Source organism: Cyprinus carpio, chromosome B5, assembly GCF_018340385.1.
Source record: "Cyprinus carpio isolate SPL01 chromosome B5, ASM1834038v1, whole genome shotgun sequence".
NCBI classification, from domain to species: domain Eukaryota; kingdom Metazoa; phylum Chordata; class Actinopteri; order Cypriniformes; family Cyprinidae; genus Cyprinus; species Cyprinus carpio.
The window spans coordinates 656,006-665,555 of NC_056601.1; the positions used below are offsets into that span (position 1 = coordinate 656,006).

The 9,550-nt window shown below is 36.2% G+C and overlaps 1 protein-coding gene across 1 annotated transcript in view; it reads right to left on the bottom strand.

Moving 5' to 3' along the window:
- LOC109059903 (semaphorin-4C-like) overlaps nt 1-9,059 on the bottom strand; it is a 31,919-nt gene extending 22,860 nt beyond the window's left edge. Inside the window, exon 1 of the mRNA XM_042723516.1 lies at nt 9,031-9,059. The gene's annotated coding sequence lies outside the window, so the exon portion shown is untranslated. The remainder of the gene's footprint in view (nt 1-9,030) is intronic.
- Nucleotides 9,060-9,550: the final 491 nt, after the last annotated feature.

Consider the following 9,550-nt stretch of genomic DNA (forward strand, 5'->3'; position numbering starts at 1 on the left):
TCTTAGTTTTAGCCAGTGAAGAATCCAGGAGGAGACACCAGAATCCCATGCATCCCTAAACACATGAGAACACTGTGTCTGATCTGATTCACTGCTTCTATGGCAGATGCATGCAGAGAGGAGAGAAGGTTATGGTGAGCAAGTGCTCCAGGAGAAGAGGGGAGAAAAGGAGAGACATGGCGTATGGTGGTGATGGAAGTCAGGAGAGCGTGTGGTTATTAGTTGGAGAGCGGCAGCTTGTTAACGTATAAGAGGGCTGGATGATCCAAGAGGAGAGGGAAACAGATTTCCCCAAGAGAGGACAGAGAACATCTGCTGCAAACACACTTCTAAATACCTGCATAATGACTCAAATGCCTCTCAGACAGTCGCAGAGCTTTGAGTTTATTTGAGCTTTGTGCTGAGCCGAGCACAGAGTGCCATTTCTAATTATTATTCTGAGAAGATGTCAATTGCACACAGTGGGGCAGGATGCACTTACAGATCCTGACCAGACAGTGGCAATGCTGAGGGGCTCTTTGTCTGTTTTGTACAATATATAGTCCCAAACCCTTCACTGGTAACTGTGCTGAGCTCTGACATGAACAATAGCGGACAGCAGAAAAGTTAGGGATAAATCAATGTCAAAATTCTGGTTAATACGATAAGCTGATAATTATTTGAAAATGATAAATGGCGGCTTAAAAATGCAAGTGGATCGAAAAAGTTCATCAAAGTCGTCCTAAGACAAGAATGCATTTTGGTTTAAGGTTTTAGGACAACTTTGATGAAAGGTTTTGATTCTCTTCAAATGTTGACTACTGTGTTTTAAATAAATAGAAAATAAAATCAATCCTTCTGATAGGCATCACAACATAGTAACAATATGTCTACACTCTAAATTGACTAAAATTGAAGTAAAAAAACTAAACTGACATTAAAAAACTAATAAAAATCACAAAAGCAAGACAAATCTATATTTTAACAGTTATAGAATTTCAGCGTTCTTAAAAGAATTACAAAGAATTAAAGCTCACATATATATGCAAATTATTCAATAAATATTGTGCATCCAATGAAAACTGTTAGTAAATGTATAGAATATATTTATAACATTACATTTAACAAGTGTTTTGATGCATATTATATGTTTTACATTCATAACAAATATACAATAAATATTGTGCATCCCATGGCAAATATAAGTAGGCAATACAAAATAATAATAATGTATATTTACTTATTACATTTAACAATGTAATTAGTTTATTAGTGTTTTGAAATATTTTGAAGACTCAAGTCTTTTAAGACAATATGTATTGTAGTGTGTTTAAATTTTTTGAAATTGAGATTTATACATCATCTGAAAGCTGAATAAATAAGCTTTTCATTTATGTATGGTTTGTTCGGAGGACAATATTTGTCTGAGATACAACTATTTGAAAATCTGGAATCTGAGGGAGCAAAAAAATCTAAATATTGAGAAAATCACCTTTAAGTTGTCAAAATGAAGTTCTTAGCAATGCATATTACTAATCAAAAAATTAAGTTTTGATATATTTATGGTAGGAAATTTACAAAATATCTTCACGGAACATGATCTTTACTTAATATCCTAATGATTTTTGGCATAAAATAAAAATCAATAATTTTGACCCATACAATGTTTTTTTTGGCTATTGCTACAAATATACCCCAGAGACTTAAGACTGGTTTTGTGCTCAGGGACACATATATGTAGGCATCACAGCAATATAATGTACATTTAGTAGATACATGGATATTTTTGAATGGCTGTCAATGGAGAAAGATGCCAGATGGTGCATTACAGCATCTACCTGCCAAAGCTAAACTTGCAAAACTTTCCCACTTGGTTTTGGATGGTTAGCAGAATTTAATTAAAAAAGCAAACAAAAGATGATCAAAAACAAGTCGCAAAGAAGTCGACCAAAGAAGTCGACCAAAGCCAACAGGAGCGTATCTAATGGGAAGAGATGGAGTGTAGGGCCTAAAAAAAGAACAAGCTAAAAATAGATGTCACTTTGAATGGAATCCAGATGTGAGCAACATAAAGAGAACAAGAGGTGAACTCTGTGTGTGTGTGTGTGTGTGTGTGTGTGTGTCTTTGTCCTTCATGATTTCTCAGCTGGGCCGAATGAGAGGGCAGCGATCTCCGGTTGAGGGAAACGAGCCGCAGAACCGAAACGAGTCGAGTTGAAGGCTGCTGTTTTCTTCTGATGTTCCTCCACGGTTCCTTACAAAGCAGCTTTGCTATAAATACAGTCCTGCCCTGCTTATAGCTCATAACCGCAGTGCTCCAAACACACACTCTGCTATTAAAGACCTATTTTAAGGCCTTTGAAGCTTTGACACGGATACCAAAGAATGACTTAGAAACACAAAAAATGGACACACACACTAATTAGGAAGAGAAAAGCGCATATGGGGGCTATAAAAACACACCCACGTTTGCTAGGACACAGACGAGAGGAGCCACCGTCTGAAGCTGACACATAACAGCACAAAGAGAAGAGAGGAAAGAAACATTAAGAAAGACGCAGGTGGCGTGTTTACGCTGACACATGAACACAAGCGGTGTGCTCGATGGAGAGCGTGAGAGAGTGGGGGACGAGGGGAAGTGCTGTAATTGCAGTAGATTATCTGAAGGGAAGAGAAGAGAGGAGAACACGGCTCAGCTTCAGGAAACGGTCAGAAATAGAAAGACTTTCTTTTTTCTGTCCCCTTTAACAAACAGCCTCCTCCAAACACTCTCAAAGTGCACAGAGCAAGCGAATGAAATGATTTTCTAAAGCTGATTACCTTAAAACCTCTTAAGACCCGAGAAAAAACATTGTTTAGAGCATTAAAAATAATATGTCTCCCTAAACATGCTTTTAGTCCCGGTGTCCTCATATGAGGACATGTATGAAATCAGCGTCCTGTTTCGTAACACAAAGCCATATTTTGATTTGAAACCCCATAACATTTTCCTGAGATGTTGATTTATGACACACAATTTAAAAATTAGACAGATTTAAATGATAATTACAAAATATTATCATATTTCCATAAGAGTGCCATTAAATTAATTTCAGACATTTTTGGTGACCAATGAGAGGGAGTGGTCACGGTGAAACATCCAATCATTTGGTTTCTCTGAAAAGCTCTGAATGTGCTCTGTACAGGACATCCAGACTTAAAACTGTGGCGTGTACAGTTTCAGAGAAATTCACTAAAATATAATGAGGCCGCAGGGTCTTAAGAGGTTAAGTTATTTGTTAGAATATGTATAACTCAATGCTTTAACTAAACGCAAAAGCTGAATGATCAACCAAAGTCTACTGATTAATCAGTGAAACGATTAGTCGATTAATCACTCACATAATCGTTAGTCAAGTCAAGTCTGCTTTATTGTCAATTCTTCCACATGTACAGTACATACATACAGAGAATCGAAATTGCGTTACTCTCAGACCCCCGGTGCATACAGATAACAGAGCCTAAAAATCTAGATCAAATATAAAATATAAGATAAAACTATACAATAAGGGTATGTAAAAAAGACATAATAGAAAAAAATAAAATAAAAATAAGGTTAAATAAAAGCAGCGCAAGGCACATGGCAGATAGAGTGCAAACCAGTGAACAAACAGTGCAGATAAAAAGATTTTTAGTGCATAAAAAAAAAAAAAAAAAAAAAAAAAAAAAAAATGGCTTATTCAGTCTGATTAAAAGTGACAAAGTGACAAAGGGCTCAAGAGCAGTTATTTTATTAAACTGACTGATGAGCGAGGTAGAATGATGTCAGTTCCATGGTGAATGAGGTAGTGAGCAGACTACTGCTGCACAAAGTGACTGGTGTATGACATTGTATGTTAGAGGGAGATTAATCGATTAATCGATTACCAAATCGATTACCAAAACAATCGTTTTTTGTTGCAGCCCTGCTCCACAGGAGAGAACTCTTTCTCCTAGTTAGCAAACACAGGCTTCTGCTGAAAGGTGCTGTGGAGGAATACCACACATAGCTTGACAGACATCTCAAACAGATGTCACTGGAGTACGTGTCATACCTGTCTCGCTGACTGTGTAAACAGCAGGAAAGAGTCCCACGCCTTCAGCCTAGCCCAAATCTGGCCTATCAGGAACGCTCTCTGCATGTGACTCATTGTGCGTGTTCATGATTGCTGACATCTGGTTTGCCAACATGTGTGAGAAGGCCTTTGAGAGGAGGACATGTGGTTGGGAGTTACCTAAACAGCTAAGAAATTACTCATAGCACCACATAAGTCTTTTTTCTTCTGAGTTTTCTCCTCTATAGAATCTTATACTAGTTGCTGAGTTTTGGAAAACAGCACGTCATTAGTTAATGGCACCAGCTACCAAATTTCAGAAACCACTGTAAACCTACACTCTAAAAAATGCTGAGTTGTTTCAACCCAGCTTTGGGTCAAATATGGACTAACCCAAGCGTTGGGTTAAATTCTTACATTGAATTTTTAACCCAAAAGTTGGGTTAGTCCAAATTAGACCCAACGTTGGGTTGAAACAACTCCTAGCTGGACATTAAGGCTAGCTTCTATCTGGTTTGTTGGTGATCCGAGATGGTTTAGACCCTTGCTGGTTTATTAAATAAAACTACAAATATTTAAAATGCTTTTGGTAATTAGCAAAGCTGAAATAAATCATATAAATATTGGACGGAAACCTAAAGAAACTTGAAAAACTAAAATTAGAAATACTGTATTGGCAACTAACTGAAATAAATAAGTTGATTACCATAAATAAAAATTAAAGCTAATAAAAGCTAGCAAAAATTAAATGAGCACACATTTATTAAAACTTAATTGAAAATATAAAAATACAAGCTAATTAAAAATATTAATATATCATGGTTTTACTTCAAATAACCATTACTATAGTAAACCCATGGTAACCACAAGTTCACCATGGTTTTGCTTCACTAACTATAGTTTAACCATAATATTTATAGTAAACGTGGTTATACTAATGGTAACCAAAAAGCTGAAAAACCATTGTTACCACACATTTACTACAGTAAAACCATGGTTACAAATATGCTATATAATATATATGATAGCATATAAATAATACTAAAATGACACTTGCTCCAGCTCGGACTAACTAAGAGACCAGCTAGAAACCAGCTGCTCTTTCAAAACACAGCTATAAAGGGAAAGTTTCAGAAGAGATCTCAACAATTTTACAAACTATGCTCAGTCAGATTTGCCAAGATACCAAAGTCTGCGATTAATTTCATAAGCAGGGCTGCGAAGAGGTGGAACATTTCCCGAAACTTTCCAAAAATCCATGGAATATTCAAAAAAATCCTGGAAAGTTTAAAAAATGTCTGGAATATATACGAAATTTAATTGAAATTTTACACCTTTTTGCAACCCTGTTCATATGATCTCACACGTTATATCAATATAAGACACCCACAACCATTTTCACATTCATGTTACGTATTTCAGAGGAAACAACAACAAAAAGTAGCACAGAATGTACGTACCACCATGAATTAATCGGATTATAAATTAAAAAGGAAAGTCGTTTCTTAGGTGGAGCAAGATTATGATATAAATTTTAATGTTCACTGAAAAAAAAATGCATGCAATAAAACAAAAAACGTGCGCTAGGAAAGCCAATATGGTCAGTTTTGATTTCCCGTCGACTCTAAGTCTCTCGAAACAGCAACATCCGAGCAATGAAACTGTCCTCGGGGCCCAACAAGAGCGAATGCGGGAATGTCAGAGAGAGTGAAAAGGTGTGGGAGCTGAGAAAATGACAGAAACAGTTTTGGAGTAAAAGAGAATGGCGGGGGGGGGATGCACGATTGAAATAAAATGAAGGAGAGAGCGGAAGAGACAGGATGACAGTAAAAGGGAGAGATGTGTGAAAGGTTGTTGGAAACAGGCCGGCGTTTGACAGACTGCAGTCGAGAATTGAACTCACAGCTTGTACCGAGTTTGACCTTTTTCGTGAAAGCGGCGAGCGCACAAAAAATAGAAAGACTTTCTTTTTTCTGTCCCCTTTAACAAACAGCCTCCTTCTGGAGAGAACAGGTCCACAAAGGGTACGGGAGACGGATTTATTGAATGAAAAAAGAAACACACTTTTACAGACAATGAGACGCACGAGTCTGTTAGAGAGGATAGATCACAGACGTCTGTGTGAGAGGAGGACTCGGGCACAGATAGACACATAAACACACATACATACACACGCACACGCACACACACGCCTGTCCTCTTCAGCGGAGGCCGTCTTTCTAGTAACTGGAGGGTAGAGAGATGTACTCGGCAGCTTTGCCATCCTCAGCGCATTAGACTTATTCACGTATAAATGCACAAAGTCAGCTGAAGTTTCATTTGGATTCTGATGAAATTCAGCTTTAATTTTCTGATTGATCGGCTCTTTATATTTTTAGTTTTAGTTTTAGTTAAAAGTTTTTATGTAATTTTGTTATATGCTGAATAATTTTAATAATAAACTTTTAAGCTTACATTTAAATTAAAGCAATTTTACTTACCCATGTTAAACTTATTTCTCTTAAGCCTTTATTAAAATTAATCTTTAATTTGGTGTTTGATCCATTCTTTATATACATATATTTGTGTGTGTGTGTGTGTGTGTGTGTGTGTGTGTGTGTGTATATATATATATAACTTTCAATTTAATTTCAGTTTTAGTAATTTTAGTATATCATGTTAAACTTACTTCAGTTAAGATTTTTTTTTTTTTCATTTCAAATTTTTTCATCTAATATTTATATTTTATTTCAGCTTTTTTAATAGTGCATTCATACAATTTCTCTTTGGCTTCCAGTGAAATTCATCTTTAATTTTCTGTTTGACCTGCTCTTTATAATATCAGTTTTCATTTTCATTTTATTTTAAATTTGAGTGATTTTGCCATGTGCTTTTTTCCCCCTCATTTAGATTCAATTATTTTTTATTTCAATTTCAGCTTGTTCATGTTCAGTTAATTATAATTTTAGTTTAAGTTTTTAAAGTTAAGTTTACCATCCAATATTTATTTATTTACTTATTTTTTTTAACTTCCCCTTCATTTTAATTACTGAAATCGATTTTGAATAGTTTGAGTTTGTGCATTCATACTATACATCTACTGAGTCAGCAGGAGTTTCCTTTGGTCTGTTAGAGCTGCTCTCATTCTCTCTCTCTGACCGCGTTGTGCACCGATTGCTCTGCTGTGGAAAGTTACGGTGGGGCCTGTGCCTCCCCTTTCATCTCTCAGAGCTGGTTTTCAAGGCGAAGACAACAGTATAACGTCTGCCAGAATAAGTCACAGCACTTTAATAATGAACAGAGGGGGAGAAATGGGAGCGAAAAGACATTTTGACACGTTTACTTGTGAATCCCCGGTGTCTTTAAGATAGAGATAATTGTGGAGGAGGGGTCTTTAGGGGCTGTGGGTGTGGAAAGTAGTGGGTTAATATTATCTCTGCTGCGATCCAGCTCTCCACCTCCAAGCACACACACACACACACACACTCGCACGCGCGTGCACTGGAGCTCTAAATCCCTCAGACTGCCAGTCTAAGCACTCTGTGCGCTCACACACATAAACATTAAACTGCACTCTAAAGCTTTGCCTGTTTTTCAGTGTTTCACCCTCCCTGAAACATGCATGTGTGCCGCGCAGGCCTACTGTTTTCATGCTTTAGGGCCCAAACTAGTAACACATGACCTGAAACAGTAGTTAAACACACACTGTGTACTTTTCTGTTCTTTCTGGACTTCCTTTGACGTCTTTCTTTCTTTCTCTCGCTGGAGCTGGAGCTCAACTAAAGCCATTTCCTGTCCATTTAAGGCTGTGTTCCCAGCCGCTGCGCTCCCTACTGAGGGCTTAAAAGGAGATGCTATCAGTTTATGAGTGTACATATAAAATCATTCCTACTGCTTGATGTTTACTGTAGTTGTTTGTTTGATTATCAACTGTGATTTGGATTAAAAAGGAACATTTACTAAACACTTTATGCCACTTTTATGAGCATGCAGCTTATCATTATCCATCAGTAATCTAGTTGTTAAGCTTTAATTTAAACCATGCCATTCATGTTATGCATCTCCTTTCAAACTACTGTACAAAAGTTTAGGGTCAGCAAGTTTATTTTTTATTTTTTGAAAGAAATTAATATGACAGACAGCCTTAATATTTTTGAAAGAAATTAATACGTTTGTAAAGACATTTATAATGCTACTACAACAGATTTTTAGTTCAAAGAAATGTTGTTATTCTAAACTTTTATTCATTAAAGAATCTTGAAAAATCCTAGAATTTTTTTTTTTTAAAACAAAAAACATTTTACTGTTTTTATTGTATTTTTGATTAAAGAAACGGAACCTTGATAAGCAAGACACTTCAAAAACATTCAAAAATCTTACAGACCCCAGTGTAAATTATGCTTATTTCATATATTTACCTGGTACAACAAACACAGAGATATTACGTTAAGATGTTTGTGTACATTGTCTATCGATCTTCACAGAAGTAATTCATCAAATGATGGAGAAGAGTGTTATAACAAGGCAGGCATCCAGACACGAGCACTTTCTGCATTTTAAAGAGTCGATTGAGATGTCTAGACTACAGTGATGTTTTACAATCTCAGCACAGTGTGTCAGATCACGGTAGTCTGCTGCATTCGTAACAACCTTTTATTCTGAACTGGCCTGCAACTGGAGTACAAATTGTGATCAATGTTAATTTTGAGAATGTGTTTGCATCATTATCCTGATTATAGTGCTAAGATAATGCAAATACACCACAAGAATCAGTATCTTAGACCATGTTTTTGTCTCTTATTGCTATGAGAACATCTGGACATATTTACTTGAGAAACAAAACTGTGAAAAAAAAGCTTTCAGAGCATTTTACCGCAAGTCCAAAAGTTATTTTTACCCATGCTGTCAAATTGCTTTTCTCCTATTTTAAGTATAAACCTCACTAAATTATGTTAGATGCATGAAAAAAATGTAAAAGAATGTAAAAAGTGTTACTCACCATTATATTTAACAGTTTTGTGTGTGACTGGGGTTGATTTTTGTGAGTGTCACCTTTTTTATGTTTATCAGTTTTGTGTGGGGAGGAAGTTTCGCACACTGCATTTCTCCGCTCCACGGAATGCAGATTCTGATTGGACGAGAAACGAAGGTTCTGATTGGACAACGAGGCTCCTGTCAAGGGAGATAAAGAAAACAAAAAACAAAAGTGATTACAAGACACTCGCCAATGTCCCTAAAGCGAGCTGGAACTGTTTCAACACAGTCAGGACAATTTAATGACATGCTTTCAGAAGGTACAACGATAAATGCATCTTCACTGTAAAAAATAAATAGCTGAGAAAACGTCAAAAGTAAGGCAACTTGATGCAGTAAGATGTCTGAGTTCTCTCAACAATAGTTGTTTAAGTTCTGCTCAGTAAACATGCTTTGTTGAGCCAATGTGAATTTGTTTGTTCATGCAATGCTGATTGTATTATTTTGCTAACAGAAAAACTCTTGTCTTGTTTCCTGAAAGAAAA